The sequence below is a fragment of the Xyrauchen texanus genome, chromosome 25 (assembly GCF_025860055.1).
Source record: "Xyrauchen texanus isolate HMW12.3.18 chromosome 25, RBS_HiC_50CHRs, whole genome shotgun sequence".
Taxonomy (NCBI): Eukaryota; Metazoa; Chordata; class Actinopteri; order Cypriniformes; family Catostomidae; genus Xyrauchen; species Xyrauchen texanus.
This window is the reverse complement of record NC_068300.1, coordinates 2,986,183-2,998,275: the sequence shown is the minus strand read 5'-3', so window position 1 is coordinate 2,998,275 and position 12,093 is coordinate 2,986,183. Positions and strand designations below refer to the sequence as shown.

Here is a 12,093-nt window from a genome sequence, read left to right as displayed (position 1 = left end):
TATTATTCTTTTATGGTCAATATTTGTTAGTTGGATTTCTAAGCCAGAGGTTCTCAACTGGACAGATTTTTCAATTGATATCAAGTGGCGACTCACCATATTAAAGAACACAGCCTGTATTTAAAGGGTCATGAAACACTAAACCACATTTACTGAGATGTTAACAGATATGTACAATGATAAGCCAAAACATTATGACCACTCACAGTTTAAATAAATACTGTTATTCATCTCCTAACAAGGCCACATGTCAAGGTTTGGGTAGATTAAATGGTAAGCAACATTCAGTTCTTGTTTTCAACATGTTGAATGCAGGAGAAATAGGCAGGAGTAAAGACGCGAGTGACTTTGACAAGGGCCAAATTGTTATGGTCAGACGACTGAGTCAGAGCATCTCTGAAACAACTTGTGGGGTGCTCCTGGTCAGCAGTGGTGAGTACCTACTGACAGTGGTCCGAGGAGGGACAAACCACAAATCGGAAAAAGGCTGTTGGGCGCCCATGGACCATTGATGCGCGAAGGCAACGAAGGCTATTCCATCTGTTCTGAACTTACAAAAGTCACAGAAAATTTGAATGATGTTTACAGAAGGAATGTGTCACAATATCAGTGCATCACACCCTGCTGTATATGGGGCTGCACAGAAGTGGACCTTGAAACAGTGGAAGAAGATCGCCTGGTCCGATGTGTCATTTTTTCTATTACATCATGTGGACGGCCTTGTCCATAGGTGAGACTATGGATTACTCCTTATGTCTCTGGTTAGATTTAGATATAAAATAAAAAAAGAAATGGCAAATAAATAAACTTTAGTATTTCTTTTTTTTTAAATTTAACTAAAAGCCTAAGCACATTTAAAAACATTTAACTACAGCTTATAAAGTATAAAAAAAAAATCATATACAGTATATTCACTCTAATTGATTTAATATTAATCTATTCTAGTTATCAGTTAGTGTTACTGCAGTTTAGCAAGGATGATTATTAGGGCTGCCACTGTTACCAGTTTTACTTTGTACAAGGGAAAACACTGGTGTGATATTTTATATCGGTGGAAACATGATGAATGAAACTTCCAATATCAATACAATAGCCTAACAAATAGAATAGCCTTAAAATAGATTAGTTGCCTAATAAAGAGTTTGCAGCCCTTGATAAATGAACCTAAATAAAGCATTGAAAGCCAGAGGCTCTTTACCAACGTATCACACTACACGTGCATCAAAGTATGCACATTGACAGAAGATGTTTAATTGCAGGTACCTAATATAATGTACATGTTGTTTAACTGTTTGAAATCTTGGATTCTGAATGACACAAGAAATGCTGTTATATACACAGACCTGTGTATGTGCTGGAAAACCCTGAAAACGTCACCTGCCAAAGTTTCTAGGAAGAGTGAAAGAAATACACACTACAGCTGATTCTAGGGTGGGCAGGTGTTAATTTCAAACCTTGATGACTATAATCATGAAATGCAGTTCCCCTTCTGTCGCACTCTCCACGTTGTGTTGGAGAAGCGACACTAGGGGTCTCTGTTGAGCGCCGATATATATACCTCTGTTCTATGAAAAAAGGCCAAAGAGAAGTTGGCAGATGGTATTTGCATATCCCGCCCCCAGACATACGGGCATTTAAGCGGGGCAAATACGGGAGTTCATTCAGGATTTTTCTGAGGAGCCGGAAATGGCTCGGCTCAGCGACGTGGCAGGGAAGACACAACGTCTCGTTGCCTCCACCATTACATACGTAACCTAGACGTTCCCCTTCTGTCCCTCTCTCCACGTTGTGTCAGAGAAGCGACACTAGGGGTCCCACTTCAATCATGCCATGCGCTGAGCCGTGTACGTGAACTGCTGATACAGGAGCGGGCAGGTATTCTTACGTGCAAAGGCGACCAGTTGTATCAGACTGCACGTACCCTTCCCCAATGCCCCATTAAAGTCATCAGAATCCTTCTGGTTACCCTAGTGAGGGGAACAAGGTGATGCTTGCCAACCTGCGAACGGGCCAAGCCTGGCTGTGCCTCTTTTCTCTCTATGTTTCTAGCATAGAGCTACTACAGCCGGGGCCCTACATGCATTAAGGGAAGGGGGTCTTACCCCATTTCCTATTCTTTCAGGGGTAGAAGACCCTTCGGAGACCACACCTACCCTGCAGGGGAGGCAAAGAGTGGCGAATACATCACATGGCCGCTTGGGTCCTATGTGGGAAAGTTGGCGCGGTGGTAGATCCAACCTCGTAGACTGGGGAAGCTACAGCACGGCGACCGAGGCAGCTGGAACTGCCTAAGGGAGACACGGGGGTCCGCTCGTGAGGGGACAGTACCCCGGAATTACACACAGGGAGTCCGAACAGGAGGCCTTAACCTATGGAGCACCTATTCCAGTATGGGGTATATTGAGTACCCGTAGTGGCATGGGTCGGCGAGTTCCTCCGCTGAACTGCCGACCCACAAGGGCTAGGGAGGAATCAACCAGGGACCCGAAAGATGGGGTCTCCTGGGAACAAAGGCGCACTATTTTACCTCGGCTGAGGGAAAGGGCGCTAGGCGCAAGTGATTCACCCGGGCAGATCGACAGCATGTTACCAAGTTCTACGGGCTCGGACCTGAGAGAACACGGGACGATACTGACTCAATTCGGAGATTGTAGAATCTCGCGAAAGTGTTAGGTGTTGCCCACCCTGCTGCTCAGCAGATGTCTGCTATGGAGGTGCCCCTGGCCAGTGCCCATGAAGACGCAACACTCCTGGTTGAGTGAGCTCGGACCCACAAGGGGGGGAGGGGCACGGCCTGGGTGTGATAAGCCAGTGAACTGGCTGTTTCTGTTTCTCTGTGGATTTACCGTTCAACGCACGTCTAATAATCTGTCGGATGTCTCCAACAGATCTGATTTCTTAACCCAAGATCAGATAAGGGTGCACTCCCTAGTGCTTTGTTAATTATGGCTTACTACAAAATCTTTCTCTGGAATACGCTCAGTATTTTAGCTAACCTAATTAAACAATTTTTGCGAGAACTCAGTCTCTGTTTAGAAAACCTCTTGACCTGTTCGTAGGTCTCAGTTTCTGCTCGAGAACCTCTTGTACTCGCACCACCGAAAACAGTCTCAGCCACTATGGTTCACTCTTATACCAAAAGAAAATAGTTTTGTCGTCTCTTATCAGAGATATTTGGGTTGCCACTGGTTCATTTTCATTTGATTCCATTGGAGTTTCTCCTGGCCCTGATGCGGTCGGTCCCTCTCTCTCTTAAGCTTACGAGGTAGAGCTGGAACTTCTCAGTCCAGGTGGCCAAACACAGTCCACTCTCAGGTCCAGAAGGCACTTCCAAAGAATCCCACTATTCTGACACCAAATTGTTGTGGCAAAAAAATTATTAACCAACCTTTATCACTGTGTAAGAGACACTCTGAATCAAACAGTCTTTTAAAATAATTTATTCTTGCAAGAAGGACCCAGTCATTACACAGGAATTACTCTGTGCCATGAGTGAGACAAATCAGGAAGGGATGGGCTCTTTTTTTATACCTCTTTCCCCAAGGCCTCTAACAGAAGCAGACCGCCCCCCCTCCCCTCCCTACGTTCCTTAAATACAGGAACTAGGCTACTAGACCTGATTTACTACTAACTAGCACAAACATAACCCCCTGTACTAAGTGACCTCTGACCTGAAGAGGGCAGAGGACCCCACTCAGCCTTTCCCGAAGTGTCTCGGTTCTGACATACATTTTTCATCCTCCTCTCCCTTTCCAGATGAGAAGACCATGTGGTATTCCTTTGCAATGACTGTTACTGACCCAATGAATATAAAAATGTCTACAACAAGATCTATTCACATTGTACAGTATATTTCACAGCAGGCATATTTATAGGCTTTCATCATTACTAGGGAGTCTGGGGCCCATCAAGTTCACAATCTATTGTGCTATGATGTTGTAGGGGGGTTTAAAATTATTTATTTTATTTATTCATTTTAAGCAGCCCAATGCGACATCAGAACACAGGGCTCAAGTGTTTAGAAGTACCCATTTCAAAGTGGCTAGTAAGAGTGAAATAAATACACACTACTGCTGATTCTAGGGTGGACAGGTGTTAATTTCAAACCTTGATGACTATAATCATTAAATGCAGTTATTAGGCAGAATAAATGGAATATAGAAAAACCTCTTGCACTGCAAACACTAATTAATACTAGTGCATTTGTTGTGTTCTGACATTTAATGTTCAATTTGTTGTTACATTTCTCCCTCTTGAATTGATTTTTGTCTATTTGCTGTGTTTATTGTAGATCTGATGGAAGCGAAAGAGAACCGTCAAGAACTGAATAAAGCGGAGGACCAACATCAGTGTCAGCAACATCGTGATTTTATATCTGGAGAAAAATCTTTGATTTGCTTAAAGACTAAGAAGAATTCATCACCAGAAAGGCATAAAAGCAGAGCTGCAAAAAATACTTTCACCTGCTCACAGTGTGGAAAGATTTTCACAAATAAAATCTGGTTTAATAAACACATGAAAATTCATATTGGAGAGAAACCTTACACGTGCCATCAATGTGGTAAAAGATTTGCATATACAGTTTGTCTAAAAGGTCACCTCCGCTGTCATTCTGGAGAGAGACCATTTAAATGTGATAAGTGTGGTAAAACATTTGTTTTGAATTCAAGCCTAAGAAAACATCTGAAAACTCACACAGATGAGAAGCCTTACAAGTGTTCTTTTTGTGGAAACTGTTTTGCACGCCTGTCCTATTTGCAAAAGCACCAGAAAATACATACCGGTGTGGGGGCTCATACGTACTTTGAATGTGGGAAGATCTTTACTACAGCTGGCAGCATGAAACAGCACCAAAGAATTCATACTGGAGAAAAACCTTACAAGTGCTCACACTGTGAAAAGAGATTCACCCGGTCACGGAACCTGATAATACATGAGAGAATCCATACTGGAGAAAAACCTTACAAGTGCTCACATTGTGAAAAGAGTTTCACTCGGTCACAATACCTGAAAAAGCACGAGAGAGTTCATACTGGAGAAAAACCTTACAAGTGCTCACACTGTGAAAAGAGTTTCACTCAGTCACAAGACCTGAAAAAACATGAGAGAATTCATACTGGAGAAAAACCTTACAAGTGCTCACACTGTGAGAAGAGTTTCACTCGGTCACAATACCTGAAAAAGCACGAGAGAGTTCATACTGGAGAAAAACCTTACAAGTGCTCACACTGTGAAAAGAGTTTCACTCAGTCACAAGACCTGAAAAAACATGAGAGAATTCATACCGGAGAAAAACCTTACAAGTGCACACACTGTGAAAAGAGTTTCCCTCAGTCACAAGACCTGAAAACACACGAGAGAATTCATACTGGAGAAAATCCTTACAAGTGCTTTCACTGTGAAAAGAGTTTCACCCGGTCACGGAACCTGAAATCACATGAGAGAATCCATACTGGAGAAAAACCTTACAAGTGCTCTCACTGTGAAAAGAGTTTTACTCAGTCACAATACCTGAAAACACACGAGAGAATTCATACTGGAGAAAATCCTTACAAGTGCTCTCACTGTGAAAAGAGTTTCCCTCAGTCACAATACCTGAAAACACACGAGAGAATTCATACTGGAGAAAATCCTTACAAGTGCTCACACTGTGAAAAGAGTTTCACCCGGTCACGGAACCTGAAATCACATGAGAGAATACATACTGGAGAAAAACCTTACAAGTGCTCACATTGTGAAAAGAGTTTCACTCAGTCACGGAACCTGAAATCACATGAGAGAATTCATACTGGAGAAAAACCTTACAAGTGCTCACACTGTGGAAAGAGTTTCACTCAGTCACAATACCTGAAAACACACGAGAGAATTCATACTGGAGAAAATCCTTACAAGTGCTCTCACTGTGAAAAGAGTTTCCCTCAGTCACAATACCTGAAAACACACGAGAGAATTCATACTGGAGAAAAACCTTACAAGTGCTCACACTGTGAAAAGAGTTTCACCCGGTCACGGAATCTGAAATCACATGAGAAAATTCATACTGGAGAAAAACCTTACCTGTGCTCACACTGTGGAAAAAGTTTCACTCAGTCGTATAACCTGAAAACACATGAGAGAATTCATAATGGAGAAAAACCTTACAAGTGCTCACACAGTGAAGAGTTTCACTCAGTCGCATAACCTGAAAACACACGAGAGATTTCATACTGGAGAGAAATCGTACAAGACATAGACATGTCAAAATAATTGCCCAAGTAGACACACTGAGCAAAAATCATCTTTAGATCCAACAAGATTAAATAGTTGGAAAGATGAACCCAAAGATGGAATTTTCCAAATTGAGTAACTGAAAGTCCCCTGCTGATATTGTACGTTTGCCCACTGACAAACAAATGATCAGTCTATAATTTTAATGGTAGGTTAATTTGAACAGTGAGAGACAGAATAACAACAAATAAATCCAGAAAAACGCATGTCCAAAATGTTATCAATTGAATTGCATTTTAATGAGGGAAATAAGTATTCGACCCCTCTGCAAAACATGACTTAGTACTTGGTGGCAAAACCCTTGTTGGTAATCGCAGAGGTCAGACATTTCTTGTAGTTGGCCACCAGGTTTGCACACATCTCAGGAGGGATTTTGTCCCACTCCTCTTTGCAGATCTTCTCCAAGTCATTAAGGTTTCGAGGCTGATGTTTGGCAATTCGAACCTTCAGCTCCCTCCACAGATTTTCTATGGGATTAAGGTCTGGAGACTGGCTTGGCCACTCCAGGACCTTAATGTGCTTCTTCTTGAGCCACTCCTTTGTTGCCTCTGTCATGCTGGAATACCCATCCACGACCCATTTTCAGTGCCCTGGCTGAGGGAAGGAGGTTCTCACCCAAGATTTGATGGTACATGGCCCCGTCCATCGTCCCTTTGATGTGAAGTTGTCCTGTTCCCTTAGCAGAAAAACACCCCCAAAGCACAAGTTGAGTTGATGCCAAAGAGCTCAATTTTGGTCTCATTTGACCAAAACACTTTCACCCAGTTCTCCTCTGAATCATTCAGATGTTCATTGGCAAACTTCAGACGGGCATGTACATGTGCTTTCTTGAGCAGGGGGACCTTGCGGGCGCTGCAGGATTTCAGTCCTTCACGACGTAGTGTATCACCATTTGTTTTCTTGGTGACTATGGTCCCAGCTGCCTTGAGATCATTGACAAGATCCTCCCGTGTAGTTCTGGGCTGATTCCTCACCGTTCTCATGATCATCGCAACTCCACGTGGTGAGATCTTGCATGGAGCCCCAGACCGAGGGAGATTGATCGTTCTTTTGTGTTTCTTCCATTTGCAAATAATCTCCGCTGGTTTCCTGTATAAAAGACAGCTGGGAGCCAGAAATCTCTGATTGATACGGGGTCGAATACTTATTTCCCTCATGAAAATGCAATTCAATTTATAACATTTTTGACATGCATTTTTCTGGATTATTTTTGTTGTTATTCTGTCTCTCACTGTTCAATTTAACCTGCCATTAAAATGATTGACTGATAATTTCTTTGTCAGTGGGCAAACGTACAATATCAGCAGGGGATCAAATACTTTTTTCCCTCACTGTATGTGATGTTTCATTTGTTAACGAATCAGTCTTTTCAAACCAATCTTTTCAGTGACCTAATCGTTCTCATTCACCTCTAAACACTGACTTAGACTTCATGTTCACTGACTTTACTCCCTTTCGAAGCCAAACAGTTCTATTTTGATGTTCAAGAAGGGTTTGGTGATATTTCATGCCTGTAAAGACGGAATAAGTGCCAGCAAATAGGATTCGAGTGCGGGAGCATTTATTGATTTCACTGGCTGAAGGAATACACCACTGAATCTGATGTGTTGGTTGTTTGACTCTGATTGAAATACAGTACGTATTCTTTGTATTGAACCAAGAGTTCACCAAAGTTTTTTACTTGCTAAAATGCTTGGATATATTTTCTGGTTGGGTTTTTGAAGTTTATATTGCTTTTCAAGCTTTTATGAAATGAACATTACTCATGTGTTTACTGCTTCCGATGTATCTATGTTTTCCAGGGAAAATTCCTGTAACATGTTTACTGACATTCATGACTTCAGATAACTGAAAAACATTGCTGTTGTTTTGAGGTTCCCTAAGTGTGTGTGTGTGTGCCACCGTTTTCTCATTTCTTGTACCCCAGCCACATAATTGCTCAAGTTATCACTTTCCTTTGTCCTTTTTGCAGATAGTCTGTTAAAAAGCCACTAAATGTAAAGTTTCTACATGGTAGTCCCCATTAAATGTTTAAACATTTCAAGTTGTTTATAATTTTATAGCGCAGCAATGTACGTATTCATTTGTTTACAGTGTTACCTTGAAAGTATTATTTTGCACATTTCTGCATATCATTTGAAATTTTAATAAAGTATATTTTAGGAGGGTCACGTGACGTCATGCAAGAAGCAGATGTGTAAAGACAAGCTCTGTGCACTTTGCTAAATTTTTAATTATTCTTGTTATAATCTGGTGAAATTCGATACACCCAGTTACACATTTGACCTTTGAGGTAAGACATGGCAAAGAAGTGAAAATCATCGGGCTCGGGAGACATTAAAAGACACTTACGTGTGCAGGATGAAAGCCCCGACAGGCCTACACACCAGGGACCCGGTTTGGCTGATGTGGCGGGAGAGGAGATCCAGTGTCAACTATCCAACATGTCGGTGATGCTGAAGAAGGTTCTTGCTGACTTGGAGGATCTCGCTGTAATACATTGATCTATTACGGTGATGGAAAGTTTGTTACAAGAGTGACAGATGTTGAGAAACGAATCGATTATCTGGAGGCATCAGAGAGGGAATTAACTGCTAATACTCCCATGATCAGAGTTGATTTGGGACATGTTCTTGAAAGATCTTGAGAATCGGAATTGCAGGAATAACATCTGAATTGTTGGAATTCCTGAACATGAGGATGGCAGAGATATGGGGAAATTCCTAGATGAGCTTTTCCCGAGTCTGCTCGACATAACAGGCCACAAGTTAGAATTTGAGCGAGCTCACAGATTTCCGGCTCAGAGATCTGCTGGGTGAGACAGGCCCCAATCAATCCTGGCCAAATTTCTGAGATCATCCGATTAAGATCTCATGCGGCACCAGGTTAGGAGCAAAGGAAAGCTTTCTTTGAAGAATCATAATATTTTCTTGTTCCCAGACTTTGCGAGTTTGACAAGAGAAACACGATCGGTTCAGGGAATACAAAAAACACTTACATCAACATAAGATTGCTTTTGCACTGATATTTCTTTCCAAGCTGAGAATAGAAGTGAGGTATGTACATGTCCGAAACAGGTGCTGTCTTTTATACAAACAATGGGTGAGTAAACCTTTGGGTGTTTCTCATGCAAGTGGATCGACTCGCTTTACATTGACTCTATTGTAGGAGGAAGCTGTGCACCATTTTTGTTTCTTTTTGCGTTGACTCCGCCTTGCGGCGGGACTCGGGAGTTTGTTTTGTGAGTGGCACTTTTCCTTTTAGAAACTTTTGCATTGATGAAGGATCCTATTTTACACTGAAGTTCCCGGCCAGTTTGGGAGTGGACAATATGGATGACTGTAAAATATCTACATGCTCACACAAAGGATGTCTTTTATAAAGTTGACATACTTAGTAAGTCATGGTACATATTTTATGCGGCCTCCAAGTGAATTGACTTGACCATCCAAGGAACCAGGATGCCTGTTTTATTTATTTTTGTGTTGAATATGTAGTATATTTTTATCAAGTTAATCAGGAATAATCAATGAAAACATTGTTGATTTATACCACAGTTATGTCTGAGGGGCAAACATGCAGTTTACTGTATGTAAAGGCCTGTGACTTGAATACTGTGTGTGCAGAAACATAAATAGCATTACTTAGGGGGGAGAATTGATCTCTTCCAAAGGTGGTGCTGTTACTTCCTAATATGGTCAAGACCAGAGTCAATGAAGAGGATGATAACGAATGCATGTTTAAAAAAGTGTAAGCCCCACCTTGTTTGAGGAGATGTATTTAAGTGAAAACAATGTTTTAGTTGTTGTTACTGTGGTTTCACCGTAGGCAACTCGGCTTTATTGTGTGATAATAAAGTCTATTCTTCTGAAATCAAAACCCCAAAGATGCTGAGTGATTTTTCACAAAATTGGCACAAGAAACTACTACAGTTCCACCTTGCGGCTCGAGTTTGTGGAATAACACCTTCGAGACAGTTGTTTATGAATATGTTCATTCATCATGCTTATGCCTTCTGCTGGCTGGAGTTTGTTTTGTGGAGTGTTTTTATGGAACATTGGAATGATTACGTAATCTGCTGAACTAATAAACAGCCGGCTCACTAAACATTAATTTGTCTGTCTGAGGAAACTGAACAGCTTTATATAAGCTTGTAAATTTGTGAAGCAAAATTGAGGAATCTGACAGCAAAGTTGTCGCTGGGGCTCTTGTAGGCGTACATGGACCTTTAGAGTTTAGAGGGATATATTATAATATATATAATATTTTTCTCCACATGGAATAGGTTGGGGCACTCCATAAAAAGGTTATTTATTAAATGTAAGAAATATGATGCAGTGTTTCTTCAAGAAATACATCTTTCTCCATAGGAAGCTGAAACATTTGGGGAGATATGGGGTGGACATTTCTTTAGTGTTGGCCCAAGTAAGAGCAGGGGGGTCATTATATTGATAAGTAAACATCTAAAATTAAAATATCTCAAACAGATTAAAGATAAATTAGGGAGAGTAATTATTGTTTTAGTTGAAATTCAGGGGCAAAAGTTGATTTTGGCTAATATTTACGCACCTAATGCTGATGATCTTTTTTTATAGATCTTGAAGGGATGTTGCAATCCGCTGGCACCCCTCATGATATAATATTGGGAAATGACTTTAATCTTTTGATGGACTCAGTCCTTCAAAGGATCATGGTGAAGCAAAAGTGTGTAAGCCCCTTAGAGCAACATTGACACTTCACAGGATGTGTCAAAAATCTTGGTCTTTCAGATATCTGGAGACTTTGAACCCATCTTGTAGGGACTATACCGGTTTTCATCAGTCTAGAACAAGTGTGCCGCACAAGCCCTCAAAAGTGAAGCCGAAACATCTCGATCGCCCCCCGGTGACTGGTCCTAGTATAGGTCATAAACCCCGCCTCTCCATGCTATTCAACGGAACGTGAGACCAACTAAACAATTAAATTACACTTCACATATCTTTTTTCCAAAGATAGTCTCTGTCATTTACTGTAGTTTCTATCACGTTGATGTAATTTCAAGTGTTTGTTTTCAAAATAAGTTTGAAAGTTTGAAGTTTGTTTTTAGTTAGTTATTTGATGCTATAAAAACTGTGCTGTGACATCATGATTGACAGCTGTGATTGACAGGTTCTCTGAGAGAAGTAGTCACTGAAGCACCAACTGACTTTTTTTCGGGATCTTCGGAGGACTGAGGAGATTGTAGCTTTAAATTTAATATCTAAATTTCTATAATTAATTATTTCACACTGTCGTAATGGGTTGTTCTGCAGTAGAATGTGCTAACCGATCTGGCATGTCCGATCAATCTTTAATATGAGTACTCATATTTTACAATATAGGATATATTAATGTGTTACTTTGTAAATACAGTCAGGTCCATAAATATTGGGACATCGACACAATTCTAATCTTTTTGGCTCTATACACCACAATGGATTTGCAATGAAATGAACAAGATGTGCTTTAACTGCAGACTTTCAGCTTTAATTTGAGGGTATTTACATCCAAATCAGGTGAACGGTGTAAGAATTACAACAGTTTGTATACAGTGGGTACGAAAAGTATTCAGACCCCCTTAAATTTTTCACTCTTTGTTATATTGCAGCCATTTGCTAAAATCATTTAAGTTCATTTTTTTCCTCATTATTGTACACACAGCACCCCATATTGACAGAAAAACACAGAATTGTTGACATTTTTGCACATTTATTAAAAAAGAAGAACTGAAATATCACATGGTCCTAAGTATTCAGACCCTTTGCTGTGACACTCATATATTTAACTCAGGTGCTGTCCATTTCTTCT

At 40.8% G+C, this 12,093-nt stretch overlaps 1 protein-coding gene across 1 annotated transcript in view; it reads left to right on the top strand.

Moving 5' to 3' along the window:
* Positions 1–10,189, top strand: part of LOC127618552 (zinc finger protein 271-like) — a 125,056-nt gene extending 114,867 nt beyond the window's left edge. The window contains exon 5 of the transcript XR_007967456.1: positions 8,142–10,189. The gene's annotated coding sequence lies outside the window, so the exon portion shown is untranslated. The remainder of the gene's footprint in view (positions 1–8,141) is intronic.
* The last annotated feature ends 1,904 nt before the right edge of the window (positions 10,190–12,093 follow it).